This window comes from Rana temporaria, chromosome 2 (genome assembly GCF_905171775.1).
Source record: "Rana temporaria chromosome 2, aRanTem1.1, whole genome shotgun sequence".
Taxonomy (NCBI): domain Eukaryota; kingdom Metazoa; phylum Chordata; class Amphibia; order Anura; family Ranidae; genus Rana; species Rana temporaria.
This window is the reverse complement of record NC_053490.1, coordinates 518,205,027-518,219,912: the sequence shown is the minus strand read 5'-3', so window position 1 is coordinate 518,219,912 and position 14,886 is coordinate 518,205,027. Positions and strand designations below refer to the sequence as shown.

At 45.7% G+C, this 14,886-nt stretch overlaps 1 protein-coding gene across 7 annotated transcripts in view; it reads right to left on the bottom strand.

Annotated features, from left to right (window-relative positions):
* Positions 1–14,886, bottom strand: part of BCL9 (BCL9 transcription coactivator) — a 370,958-nt gene that overhangs the window by 75,466 nt on the left and 280,606 nt on the right. For 4 of the 7 annotated variants that reach the window (XM_040339043.1, XM_040339048.1, XM_040339049.1 and 1 more), the window contains exon 2: positions 660–740. The exons of the other annotated variants lie outside the window; for them this stretch is intronic. The gene's annotated coding sequence lies outside the window, so the exon portion shown is untranslated. The remainder of the gene's footprint in view (positions 1–659; positions 741–14,886) is intronic. 7 annotated transcript variants of the gene reach the window in all.

The window sequence follows — 14,886 nt, the reverse complement described above, 5'->3', positions numbered from 1 at the left end:
CCTATCATGCAAGAAGGGAGTGGGCTGGACTAACGAATGGACTCTTTCTGGAGTAATCAAATTTTGTAGCACGTGCAAAATAATAAATAAAAAATAAATGAAAAAAAGGTCTAATTTGTTGGCAGCGCCAGCTGGTAAACAGCGGCCTAATCACTTCCACGTGCGCTGGATAAAAATTCTGCAGGCTCTCTGCATTCAGAAAACATGTAATGTTCTGGTGGGTTTTATGTAATCTTCGGACCGGGCGTAAAAAAGGGTTAAAAAGGAAAAAAAATAAAGCCACGCCATCAGTCTGACAAAAGAACTAACAGTGTGTTTTATGTATAACCAGCACCTCTTGGATGTGCCCAAGGAGAACTACCTGGCAATGATACAGATCTTATGTAAACATACTCTACCTAGTAATTATTTGCACTCAGATTTACCAGTTCTGATTCTGAACAATTATACTTTCTCTCTCTCTCTCTCTTGCTCTCTAGATCGGAGGCCTGGGGGGGGGGTTAGAGGGTTTAGACTGGTGGCTCACTGAATTAAACATCTCCATACTGGTAAACACTTCCGTTCTCTGCTCTTTCTTCCATCCACTCCAGCTCCTCTACGTTTTCTCCTTTCAAGCAGGTTTGTTTAATTAAGCTTGGCTAGGAATCAGCATTACTCACCAGGGCCCCTGGGGTCACGACACAGCAGTACTCATCCCGGTGGATAGTCAGTGAGGACCCTTGCAACGGAAGCTCAATTACCTGTGAAGGAGCAGAGAATCTGTTCAGCAGGGCTACAAGCACTCTCCGTACGCTAATTAATAGGAGAAATTAAGCTAGCAAAATAGAGAGAAAAAAAAAAAGAATTGAATTGTTCTGAAAACCTTTAAAAAAAAGCAGAGAAATGCGAACACTCGATCCTGTTGTAATGTATGAGCGCGTATCACTTTGTTCATTTGAATTCTTCAGGGTAACAAACAGATGACCAAGTCCCCACGATGACCGGGCACACGGGTGACCTTGGACAACGCCGGAGACGAGGGAACCAAAACGAGTGAGCTTAGTGCACCCCGACTACAGACATCAACATTCTTACAGATCCTGAACAATATCTTTAAAAAACAAGATCCCCGCTGACCTCTCTATCTGCATGAATGTAGCAATTAATTATTGAATCAAAACATTCTCATGTCCAGTGTCCGTCAGTTACTACCATCAAAACGCAGGTGAGAGCAATCTGGTAGAGCTGAACGGTTCTGGAAAACATGAGAATCACCTTTTTTTTTTTGCTTACATTATACAAACAATAAAAAAATTGGGCCAACTTTACTGTTTATTTTTTTTATTAAAGTTCCCCCCCCCCCCCCAAATAAAAATGCTTTTGAAAGACCGCTGTGCAAATACAGTGCGAGATAAAATATTGAAACTACCTCCATTTTATTCTCTAGGGCAGGGATATGCAATTAGCGGACCTCCAGCTGTTGCAAAACTACAAGTCCCATCATGCCTCTGTCTCTGGGTGTCATGCTTGTGGCGGTCAGAGTCTTGCTATGCATCATGGGACTTGTAGTTCTGCAACAGCTGGAGGTCCGCTAATTGCATATCCCTGCTCTAGGGTCTATGCTAAAATGTTATATACAATGGCCCGGATTCAGATACAATTGTGGATCCATCGGCGGGCGTAACGTATCTCACATACGTTACGCCGCCGTAACTTAGGGCGCAAGTTCCGCAAGAAGTTGCGCCCTAAGTTACGGCGGCGTAGCGTATGTGGTCCCGCGTAAGCCCGCCTAATTCAAATGTGGATGATGTGGGCATGTTTTATTTAGATTCCTTGTGACCCCACGTATTTGACGTTTCTTTACGAACGGCGCATGCGCCGTCCGTGAACGTTTTTAAGTGCGCATGCTTCAAATTACGCCGCAAACTGTCAATGCTTTCGACGTGAACGTAACTTACGTACAGCCGTATTCGTGAACGACTTACGTAAACGACGTAAAATACGACGCTGTTCGGTCGTTTCCGACTGGCGTTTTTTTTATAGCTTTTATCAGCTTCAGTGTGCATGGAGCCTTATAACCTGTATTTTTTGCCATCTGTGTCCCATTGCAGAGATCTCCCTTCACTTACTGTGCCATAGCCAACAGGATGTGAGAGGAAATGCCTGGAAATGAAGGCAATGGAAGGGCAGAAGCAGAGAGCCGGTGGATTGACAGCAACCAGCTCTCTGCTCACTGAAGACTGAGCTCCTTTACAAACTTCTACACGGCTCCAGCACCTGTTGCCATCACTTTTACTTCATAAGCATGACAATGAAGAAAACTATAAAACAGATGTGAAAACAAAAAACACACACTGAATATCATTTTACATATACTGAGTGCATGCAAGATTTTTTCTATATTACCGATCCCTTAAAAAAAAAAAAAATGTTTATATATATATATATATATATATATATATATATATATATATAAATAATCAGAATCATCTTCTGTATGTTCAGTGTATTCCTTTTATACAACACAAATGTATTCAATACAAATCAGAAAAAGGATCAAACCTGTAGAACTGAAAGATTCCACACCAAGCAACCAGCCTGCCTAGAGAGTCCTACATGAAACTACACAATGACAAACAATTCCATTTGCCTGAAAGTTCATCTTTTGAACAATTTATAAGCTTGGATCATATATGGTCTCAGTTTCCCTCATAGCAGGTTACAAAGTCTAAGGCGCCCCTTTCACGCGGTGGCGGTATAGCGCCGCCATTTTTAGCGGCGTTATACTGTCGGAATTGCGGCAGTCTTTGGCCGCTAGCGGTGCGGTTTTAACCAACGCTAGCGTCCGAAAAAGCTGGTGGTATAGCTGCATTTTTCTATTGCTTTCAAATGGGAAGGAGCGGTAAACACACCACTCCTCTCACCGCTCCAAAGATGCGGCTAGCAGGACTTTTGGAGCGGTCGTGCTAGCGCACCGCTCCAGCGTGACAGCCCTCGGGCTTTCACACTGGAGAAACAGCAGCCACTGTTAAGGGTCGGTTTGCAGGCGCTATTTTTAGCGCAATAGCGCCTGCAAACCACCCCAGTGTGAAAGAGGCCTGAAGGGACACCCAATCCGAAAATCGCCCAAAAAAAAAAAAAAAAAAAAAAAGGCCTAACGAATGATCTGCCGATTTTCTGATTGTTGGTACGATGCTTTCAACAGCCAATTCCGTTTTTTCAATTGACAAAAGCTGGATGAGCAGACTAGAATTTTTTTTCTTCTTGGACGTGAACTCAACGTCCGATTTCCATTTAATTAGTACCGTTTTTATATGAAAAAATGAAATAAAAATTGTAAGAGCAAGACTACGCATGCTCAGTAAGACTACATACAAAACTATTCAACACATTACGTCACTGGCGAGTGACCTCTTCACTTTCGATGGGAGTCTAGCACGCCACAAAAAAAAAAAAGACGAACGGTCTTCCAAAAATCTGATCGTGTGTAGGAGGCTAAAGTCACAAAGATAGCGGTCGACTACGCTACTACATCCCTAACCGTATAATTTGGAAGTCACAACTTGACAGTCAAGTCCACCCAAACGGGTAATGCAGGATAAAAAATAATTCCATGTTATACATCGATAAATAAAGGCCAAGCTGGACCACTGTGCCTATGTACATATCATACCAGCCAATGCCGCTGGAAATCACAGAAGTAAACGCCGGGCTACTCCAGCGATCGCCATTTTCTGCCAGGCCCCGTATTGAGCGTGCAGCTTGATGTATTGTGAAAACAGGTGGTCAGCCACTCAGCACGGGTGCCATTCAAATGCTTGGTCAACCAACCTCCCTTTCCACAAGTCACAGCCTATTTCCGGTGATGGCACCCCGATTTGGAAAAGTAGCACCTGAAATCGCGCTGACCTTGCTACTTTGAAATCAAGCTGCTTCAAATGAAGTAGAGCGATTTCAAAAGTAGCATCAATGTGAACCAGGGATAAAACCTGCTTCACCTATGCAGAGCTGCACCAGAATTTGCACTCATCAGTTTTAGTAAATTAAACCTAAAAGTATATATTTTTAAAATTTTTGTATAACATTTGCTTTAAAGGGTATGCAAAAGGAATTTTTTTTTTTTTTAAATAACAAACATGTGAGAGCCGGTTCACACAGGGGCGGCACGACTTTGGGAGCGACTCGGCAAGGCAATCTCAAGACGACTTCAGAGGCGACTTGCAAAATGACTTCTGTATTGAAGTCAATGCAAGTCGCCCCGAGTCACCCCCAAAGTCCCCCTTGCGTCACTCCTATTAGAACGGTTCCATTAAATAGAGCAGAGCGTGACTTGTCAGGCAGCCTGACAAATCGCCCCTGTGTGAACTGGCTCTTATACTTACCTCCATTCTGCAGCTCGTTTTGCACAGAGTGGCCCCAAACCTGGTCTTCTGGGGTCCCTCGGCGGCTGTCTCGGCTCCCCCTCGCAAGAACTCATCACCTTCGAGCGAGCGAGCGTGGCGACGAGTTCTTGTGGGCGTGCTCCAGCCGGTGGCCATACCTGCTCACTGTATCCCTCGGCCCCGGCGCGCCATTGGATGCGATTGACAGCAGCGCCAGCCAATGGCTGCGCTGCTTTCAATCAACCAATGAATGAGCCGAGAAGCTTGACCGAGAAAGCAAGCGCGTTCACGGCGGGGGACTTTCGAGGGGTCAGGTTAGTAAGGGGGGGGGGGGGGGGGGGGCGCTAATCGACAGATGTTTTTTCACCTTAATGCATAGAATGCATGAAGGTGAAAACTTTTACCTTTACAATCGCTTTAAGGAAACATTTTATTAGCATATAGTGATAACATTCCCTGGTACTTTGCAGAGAACATTGCACTGGTCACAGCAGTCACTCACCACCCCACTGTACTTCACAACAGTCTCACATCCGAAGCCCGATGTCGGGCAGAAGCCAAATCTAACCTACTAGTATATATTTTAGTGTGGAAGGAAGCTGAAGCAGTTAACGGAAACCAATACAAACAAGAAAATAATCTGCAGATCGCATCCTTGGTGGGAGCTGAACCCAAGACCTGAACACTGTGGGACGATGGTGACTAACCACTAAGCCACCAGGTGTTTATTACTGCCAAAAGCTACAGCTTCTTGTATACAAGATATATTTCTGTAGCATTCTCGTTGGAATAGTTCTTATTTGTGGGATTGGTTCACACTAATGAAACGCCAAATTCATGTGCTTCACGATCGGTTCACACTGGTGTGATGCGGGAAACCCTGCGAATCCAGTGTTCCCGCATAGCACCCGAACCGCCGGCGGTTCACACTGCCCTCTGCAAACTGCTGCGGGAGTCAAAGTTAATGACACCCCAAGATCAGTTCGCAGTGCAAACTGCGAATTCAGACAGGAATCGGATTGCATGGGTGTGCACACCTATGCGATCCAATTCTGGTGCAGAAAAAAAAAAGGGGGGGGGGGGTCCTGCACAAGTTTGATCCGAATGAGATACAAACTGGCTGAATTTGCATCGCACAGATATCGCATTTGATCTGCACAGCAATGCGGTGAGAATCACATGCGATGCCTGGCATCGCACCAGCGTGAACTGGCCCTCAGAGTACTTCTTTAGTGCGACTAAACTCTCCGGAAATCAAGTCACATAGATTGGAACTGGGAGGACATTGAAATAAATGGGCTGCGACAGGTCATGCGAATTTATGTGTCCAAAGTCGCGTGACAGGTCACACGAGTGCGAACGGCGCGCATAAAGCTCTGTGCAGAGATTGAGGTTTACATTTCTGCATCCCCCCCAACACATGGCACTGACCATTCACAGAATACGTTGTCATATTTACCAATGAAAGTCCAAAGAAAATCTCTCAAATATTTGTTTCCACAACACTAATTAAAGGGGGAAATCTTTCAATTGGGACACGAGTTCTGGTGAAAACCAGCGATTCCCCACCTTTGGAGAGATTTCCTCTCACTTCCTGCTAAACTTTGGGACAGGAAGTGATGGAAAATCTCCTCAATGGGACACAGATGACAAAAAACAAAAAACAAACACACTACATGACAGGGGTTATAACCCTCCCTTACTATATATCCAAAATTAATACAAAGTTTTGCCTTAAGTTCTACTTCACCTCCTTCCCGCTGTTACCTCCTGGCCCTTTAAGAGCTTCGAAAACCTTTGAATACAGTGGCAAGAAAAAGTATGTGACCCCCCCCTTGAAATTAACTGGTTTTCTGCAGTTAATTTGCCATAAAATGTGATCTGAGCATCAGCAATAGACAAAAACACAATATAATTAAGCTGATAATTCTAAATTCATCTGGTCTTTATTGAACACACCTACTCAACATTCACAGTGCGAAAGGACAAAAAGGGAACCCTAAAGCCGGCCATAGATGGATCGAATCTCAGTTGGTTCAGCAGAGACCGGCTGACATTCAATCCAGCGACAGGCAGGCTGATTGTACCCAAAGTCTATCCATCGATCAACTGGGGGTAGAACAGCATGTTTTTTTTTTTTAGCATGCGATTGTCAGAGGCTATAGCCGCTAGAAGTAATCACTGTGTTGTCCCGGCAGGGATGGCTCCCCACACCCCCTCCCTCCCGGTGGGAAAAACACAATAGGTAGGTGTGTGTGCGCGTATTCATCCGATCTGTTCCGCCGGACGGAAGAAAAATAGGGTTTTCTTCCGTCCGCAAACGCGGATCTTTGCGGACGCGGATGGTTGCGGACGTTAGGGGATGCATCATCCGCCAACGTCTGCAATCCCATAGGGATACATTACAAGTCCATAAATGGACTTGTAATAAACGGACCGTTAGTCCGTACGTGTGAAAGGCCCCTTATACAAGCTGTACACTCACTACACAACATTGTAGCAAAGTGTCATTTCTTCAGTGTTGTCACATGAAAAGATAAAAGAAAATATTTACAAAAATGTGAGGGGTGTACTCATTTTTGTGAGAATATATAAATTTAACACACACACACACACACACACACACACACACACACACACACACATATATATATATATAGATATATCATACATACACAGAATTTTTTTTTTTATATATTGGCTGTAATATAATATACGTTTGCCTTTGGGTTTTAATTAAAAAAAAATCCATCTTTGCACACACTTTACAAGCTGGCCCAAAGAAACGGTCCCTCACTAACCTGCGCAGCCACAAGGTGTGCATCCCCCATATCGTGTTCCGGGTGCGAGCCGAGACCTTCCTGTCTCCTACCCGGAACACAGAAGAGTCTACAGCAGTGGCCCTCAACCACTCAGAGCAAGTATTTATCAAAGAATACAAAAAATGTCCTCTGATTTACTCAGCCAATCAGAGGAAGCCCTGTATGCGATAGAATACATTGCTCACTCTGAGTGGTTGGGCGCCGCTATGGCAGACTTTTCGGTGTTCTGGGTAGAAGACAGGAAGGTCTCGGCTCGCACCCAGGGCACAGTACATGGTATGCTGTATGAGGCCGCAGCTGCATACAATTCACACATCCAGCGGTATCACACGTTAGGGATGGACGTAGTTCATTTGGACAGCTTGTAAAGTGTGTGTGGAAAGATGGAGGTTTTTCTTTAATACTGCTAAAAAAAAAAAAAAAAAAAAAAACACACCACCGGCTTCTTTTAGAGACACAACAGGTCCCCTTTAATTCTGAAAAGAAAAGCTATGAGCATCACACGAGGGAGAATTTGAATGGAATTTGAGACTCGATGATCTATAATTAATCATGGAAGACTTGTTAATGAAGATGCACTTTGCAGAGTCAGCCACAATTCAAGAAAACACACAATGTCTCCTCAGCAAGGAGATAGTAAAAAAAAAACAAAAAAAAAACGCAATAGTCACAGCTTCTAGAATGACACATCAATCTCATTTCACACACACAATATAACACATTCGTTTTCCAAAAAAAAAAATAATGAGACGCTTCGAGGATTAGCAATCTCAATGTAGGAAGCCAACCGCCAACGCTTTTCTAAGCCTGCCTTTGCATTTTTTTTTTCCTATTACAGTTCCAGGGAAGAATTCTGATTTTAGCAAGTGAAATAAACTCAGGCATCAACAAAGCCCCCGACCGTTTACATAGTCACTCTGGTGAGAAGAAACATAAAGCCACAAAAAAGGAAAACGATTGCAGATGAAACAACACAGGACCACTTACTGAGGATGAACTCACAGTAGGTGATTAGTATTGTTGTGTGTCTGACACCCCCCCCCCCCCAATGTCCACTCCATCCGACTAGTGAGATCACTTCGTAGTCTGCTCAGTGTCCTGACCTGCTGTAAGAGGTGCCTAGTGGGAGTACAACCTTTACGCCTCATGCACAAATAACGTAAAAAAATTACGCTTTTACAAGAATTGGACTTGTTTTGCCGCTAAAAAAAAACATAGCTTATGGGGGAGCATGGGCGTCTGCTCCATAGGGCAAGGGGGGGGGGGTCGCTTGCCCCCCCCTGGAATTGCCAGGAGCAGGGCCGAACTGGCCCTGGTGCCGTTTTAAGTGGCGACTGCAGTGCTCCCCTCCTTCTGTCCTCCGGCGCTCGTATCGTAGGTCATGGAGCTGGGTCTGTGTCCAAGGTCCCGCCCCCCTAGTCCGGCTCGTCCGATAGTCTTCTAGTGTTCCGCCTATCACACGAGGCGAACTAGGGGGGCGAGACCTTGGACACAGACCCGTGACACAGACAACTTCACACAGGCTGTCTATCACAGGGTTGTTCATGATCACAGCATGCCGTGTGTGCAAATGTGCCAAAGCACCACCAGGTTCTGAAGGCTGGGCAGAGCTCCCCGGGCGCATAAGCGCACGGATTATAGAAAATATTAAGGAGACTCCAAAACTGAGCAATTTATTCTCTAGGGCCATGCTAAAAAAAAAAAAAAAAAACGCGATTTCGATTCGACCCCCGCCCCCCCCCCCTCACAATCTCTATTGCAGAGTTTCCCCGATTCTTTCTCTGCTCACTTTGGCAATCTGACAAGTTTTTAACAACATTGTCTGTGCTAGTAGATAAGTAGAAACATTGTAACTCTTCATACTTAGATCAAAGGGATTAAAAAAAAAGTGTAAATGCAGGAAGTTTGAGGCCCCAGTACACACGACCGAGTTTCTCGGCAGAATTCAGCCAGAAACTCGATGGCAGACGTATTCTGCCGAGAAAAACGGTCGTGTGTACACTTTTCGCCGAGGAAACCGACGAGGATCTCGTCGGGCCAAAAAGAGAACATGTTCTTCATTTCCTCGTTAGTCAATGGGAAAAGTTGGCTCAGCGAGATCCTCGGCGGCTTCACAAGGAACTCGACGAGCAAAACGATGTGTTTTGCCCGTCGAGTTTCTCGGACGTGTGTACGGGGCCTAACCACTTAAAGCGGAGTTCCACCCAAAAATGTAACTTTCGCTGTCCGAATTCCTCCCCCCCACTGATGTCACATTTGGCACCTTTCCGGGGGGGGGGGGGGGGGGGGGGAGGGGGGGGGATGGGGAGCAGATATCTGTCTAATACAGGTATTAGCTCCCACTTCCGGGCATAGATAGCTGCATTATTTGCGGATATCTACGCCACGTCCAGCGCCTCCTCAGCCCTAAAAGTCAGCAGCTCCAGACAATTCAGCGGACACTCCGCTTTAAAGTCTAAACCTTTTTCTGACACATACACACATTATATATATATATATATATATATATATATATATATATATATTATACACACATACACATTTAGCAGAGACCCTAGGGAATAAAATGGCGATTGTTGCAATATTTTATGTCACCGTATTTGCACAGTGGTCTTTCAAACAATTTTTGGGGGGAAAAAAAAACTTCAATTAATTAAAAAAAATTTAAAACAGTAAAGTTAGCCCATTTTTTTTGTTTAATGTTAAAGATGTTACTCCATGAGAATCGTGGTCCATCTTTAAAGCGGAGCTCCGCCGTAATAAAATAAAAAAAATATTAAAAGCCAGCAGCTACAAATACTGCAGCTGCTGACTTAATAAATGGACACTTACCTGTCCTGGAGTCCAGCGACGTCTGCAGCAGAAGACGAGCGATAGCTCACCATTCTGCTGCCCCCACCGCCATCCTCGGTGAGGGAATCAGGAAGTGAAGCGCTCCAGCTTCACTGCCCGGTTCCCTACGGCGCATGTGCTAGTCACGCAGCGCCGTCCTCACTGGTCCCCGCTGTTTCCCAGAACACAACGGGCGGGGGCGGAAAGTGACGCACTACTCGCAGAATTCCCCGCATAGAGGACTCCCGCAAGTGGGTGCAAATGCCTGTCTTAGACAGGTATCTGCACCCCTCCTGCCCCCTGAAAGGTGTCAAATGCGACACCGGGGGAGGGGAGGGCCTGGGGGAGAGGATTCCGATGAGCGGAAGTTCCACTTTAGGGTGGAGCTAAAATTCTCGTTTTAGTCAGAATCGTGCCGCTCTAATTCACAGGTTGGTTGTTCCAATCTTTAAACTTTATGCAAAAATAATAATAATAATAGAAAAAAAAGTTTGTTTAATTAGTTTTGATGTGCAGGGAATGGTATTCAAAAAATAAATCAATGGAAGCAGCAGCAGCAGCAGAAGGAGGATGTACACCTAATACAAACACTCCTAAATGAGAGACGCACAGAGAAGGGAAAGACGTGGAAGCAGAACAAAGCAGGAAGTACAGACATCACTAAGCTCTGCTAATGACATGTAATTTGCCCTGTCCGGTCATGCTGAAAATCCAGGAAGGCTGGAGGTACCCGACAGATTGTAAAACTTGCATAGGTATTCCACTAGTTGGGGGGGGGGGGGGGGGTAATTCTCATAGCGATTCTGCGTTTCCACACAAATACAAAGCCAGCACTACCAGTTTTCTAAGCCGCATAAAAAGGAAAACTTTAGCACAGGTTTCTGAACCTCAGAAGATTTACCGAGCTGAAGATTTACTAAAACACAAAAGCAACTTTTGCAGATTACCAATTCTTGGATGCGACGGCTGCATTTGGTTTTCTTAAGACTCTTTCCTTTAATTTTCATCTGGTGAATCAGCCAGTAAGGCTGCATTCACACTATAGCGTACTGAATCGCTGCGTTTTGTCCCGCGAATTGCGGCGGCAAATAGCAGCGTTTTGGACCGCGGCGTTTTGTCCCGCGATTCGCGGCGACAAAACGCTGCGATTGTGAATGCAGCCTGTGACCCCCTCTATGGAGATGGTTCACATCTCCTAGCCGAACGCCGCCTGAAAAAAAGGCCCGGGACCTTTTTTCAGGCGGCAGGCGTCCGGCGTGGAGATGTGAACCATCTCCATAGAGGGCAATGCTAAAGCATCCCTCTGGCGTGTCGGGGCGGCAGCGGCGTTCACACTACAGGCGTATATACGCCTAGGTGTGAACGGGGCCTAAGAAACACACTACAGTCCAACTATAACATGGTTTCCTATGGGTTTTGCACAGAGCGGCCCTGATCCACCCCCCCACACAGAGAGACGCTTTTAATGGGGCACCTGTGCGGGCACGCTCCCGAGTAACACTGCTGTGTCCCCATAGACAGTGGGACTCAGCCGCCCCCCCCCCCACAATTCTTACGTCAATGGATTTGATTGACAGCCGTGGGAGCCAATGGCTCCTGCTGCCATCAAATACAATGAGAACAGAGACAGCTGCTGGGGGCTTGTGCACGTTACTGGAATTAATGGGTTCATGTAAGAAAAAAAAGGGGGGCTCTGCTGCTCAGTTGCAGCACAGAAGGTTTTACACCTTAAAGCGGAGGTTCACCCAAAAAACAAGTATATAACATTCAGTATACCTCAAACATGTACAGTATGCCGTTTTTTTTTTTGGGGGGGGGGGGGGTGTACATACGGTATTATCTGTATTTTCCTCCCGGCTTCCGTGTACTAGCTCCCACAGGAGTGGGCGTTCCTATGCAGAGGCGCAATGTCATCTGGGACTTCGCCCATATGATTGACGTGCCTGAGAAAAACTCCCCCCGGCGGATAAGGCGCGTCACGACTTTCCGAAAGGAGCCGAACCGCGAGTCGGCTCTATACGGCGCCTGCGCAATCAGCTCTACACAGCTCCTAGTCGGAGCGCAAAGTTGCGGCAACTTCACATCGCCCACTTGGAGAGTGCATTAATGTTTTGTTTGTTGTTTTGTTATTTTTCTGCCAACTTTGGCACACACATTGTTCTTGGTGGTATTCTGTTGCAATTTGCACTTTTGCTGTTTTTATCAAGTGCCAACGTGGTTATCTTGTCCCAATAAAAATCTTTTTATACTCATAGGCCCAGATTCACAAAGGAGATACGCCGTCGTATCTCTGAGTCCGGCCGGTCGTATCAATGCGCCTGATTCTTAGAATCAGTTACGCATAGATTTCTATTGGATCCGACCGACGCAAGTCTCTTACGCCGTCGGATCTTAACTGCATATTTACGCTGGCCGCTAGGGGCGTGTACGCCGATTTACGCCTAGAAATATGTAAATCAGCTAGATACGCGAATGCACAAACGTACGCCCGGCCGACGCAGTACAGTTACGCCGTTTACGTTAGGCTTTTCCCGGCGTAAAGTTATCCCTGCTATATGAGGTGTATATGCGGCGTACCAATGTTAAGTATGGACGTCGTTCCCGCGTTCAATTTTGAAAATTTTACGGCGTTTGCGCAAGTCGTCCGTGAATGGGGCTGGACGTCATTTACGTTCATGTCGAAACCAATACGTCCTTGCGGCGTACTTTGGAGCAATGCACACTGGGATATTCCACGGACGGCGCAGGCGCCGTTCGGGAAAAAGTCAATCATGTCGGGTCACCAATAATTAACATAAAACACACCCCCTCATCCTCATTTGAATTACGCGCGCTTACACCGGCCCCATTTACGCTACGCCGCCGTAACTAAGGAGGCAAGTGCTTTGTGAATACAGCACTTGCCTCTCTGACTTACGGCGGCGTAGCATAAATACGATACGCTGCGCCGCCGTAACAATGCGCGCCCCTACCTGAATCCGGCCCATATTGTTCTTGGTGGTATTCTGTTGTAATTTGCACTTTTGCTGTTTTTATGCACCTAGGTGCACATTGTGCGCTTGTATCAAGTGCCAACATGGTTATCTTGTCCCAATAAAAATCTTTTTATACTCATACTGTGTTTGGCTTGCAAATTCCCATCTAAGGGGTATATTCTTTTCTGTTACAAGTACTGAAGCCAGACACAGCCAAGCAAACAGCATATTCAGAAATGTAATCACTGGCATCTCAATAAAAGGATTTCCTTTACCACTCACGCGTTAGGTGCTCAGAAGGGTCTGACGCAATGTTGTGCGCAGGTGACAAGACCGCTTTAAAAACAACACGGCTAAAATACAACAAAAAGGCATGCCATAAACCTGTCACCAGTCAAAGAGTACACGACATATCATGTAATTACATGTCCTCAGCCAGCACTAAAAGACATGACTTGTAATCAGACTTCGCACCACAATATTTTGCATGCACAAGGGGCGGAGTTAGAGCTCCTTCAGTGTAATGCTGGGGGGGGGGGGGGCTGAAGAGCTTTACAGAGAGACCAGAGTGAACCACAAAAACCATAATATGCCAGATTTACTCTCCAACAGAGGCAAGCACACTAATCATCCCTGACCACCCACAAGACAGCCACATATTACCAAGCTAATGACTTTGTCCCAACACTCAGGATATGTAATAGAAAGCAATCTTGACAATCACACGGCCGTCCAACCCTATAGACTCAAGCCGGCCATTGACTTTACTGACAAGTATCCAACCTCCAATATCTCCAGAAGGTTCCATACACATGTGCACTCCATTCTACTTCTCCAGAGCGCAATTAAAGGGGTTGTAAAGGTTTGTTGTTTTTATTTTCTAAATAGGTTCCTTTAAGCTAGTGCATTGTTGGTTCACTTACCTTTTCCTTCCATTTCCCTTCAAATAGCCAGATTCAGAGACGTTTACTGGTTTACTGATACGCCGGCGTAACTCTGAATCTAGGCCGTCGTAAATTTAAGCGTATTCTGGAAACCAGATACGCTTAAATTAGGCTAAGATACGAGCGGCGTAAGTCTCCTACGCCGTCGTATCTTATGGTGCATATTTACTCTGGCCGCTAGGTGGCGCTTCCGTTGATTTTGGCGTAGAATATGCAAATGAGCTAGATACGCCGATTCAGAAACGTACGTGCGCCCGGCGCATTTTTTTACGTCGTTTACGTAAGGCTTTTTCCGGCGTAAAGTTAGTCGAACAAATAGTTGGCCTAGCCAATGTTAAGTATGGCCGTCGTTCCCGTGTCAAATTTTGAAAATTTGACGTCATTTGCGCAAGTCGTCTGAATGGGGCTGGACGTCATTTACGCTCACGTACAAACCAATACGTCCTTGCGGCGTACTTTGGTGCAATGCACACTGGGATATGTACACGGATGGCGCATGCGCCGTTCGTTAAAAACGTCAATCACGTCAGGTCACGAATCATTTACATAAAACACGCCCCCCCTGTTCCACATTTGAATTAGGCGCGCTTAGGCCGGCCCATTTACGCTACGGCGCCGTAACTTAGGAGGCGAGTGCTTTGTGAATACAGCACTTGCCTCTCTGACTTACGGCGGCGTAGCGTAAATACGATACGCTACGCCGGGTCAAAATTACGCCGCCCTACCTCAATCCAGCTATAAATGTTTTTTTTCTTTGTCTAAATTTCTCACTTCCTGTTCCTCCTCAGTAAACTTGCCCCCATCATCCGAGACGTTCTGGCTGGGGGTTTAGTCAACCAGAACAGCTTACTGAGGAGGAACAGGAAGTGAGAAATTCAGACAAAGAAAAAAAAAAAAAACAATTAGAAGGGAAAATCGAAGGAAAAAGGTAAGTGAACCAACAATGCACTAG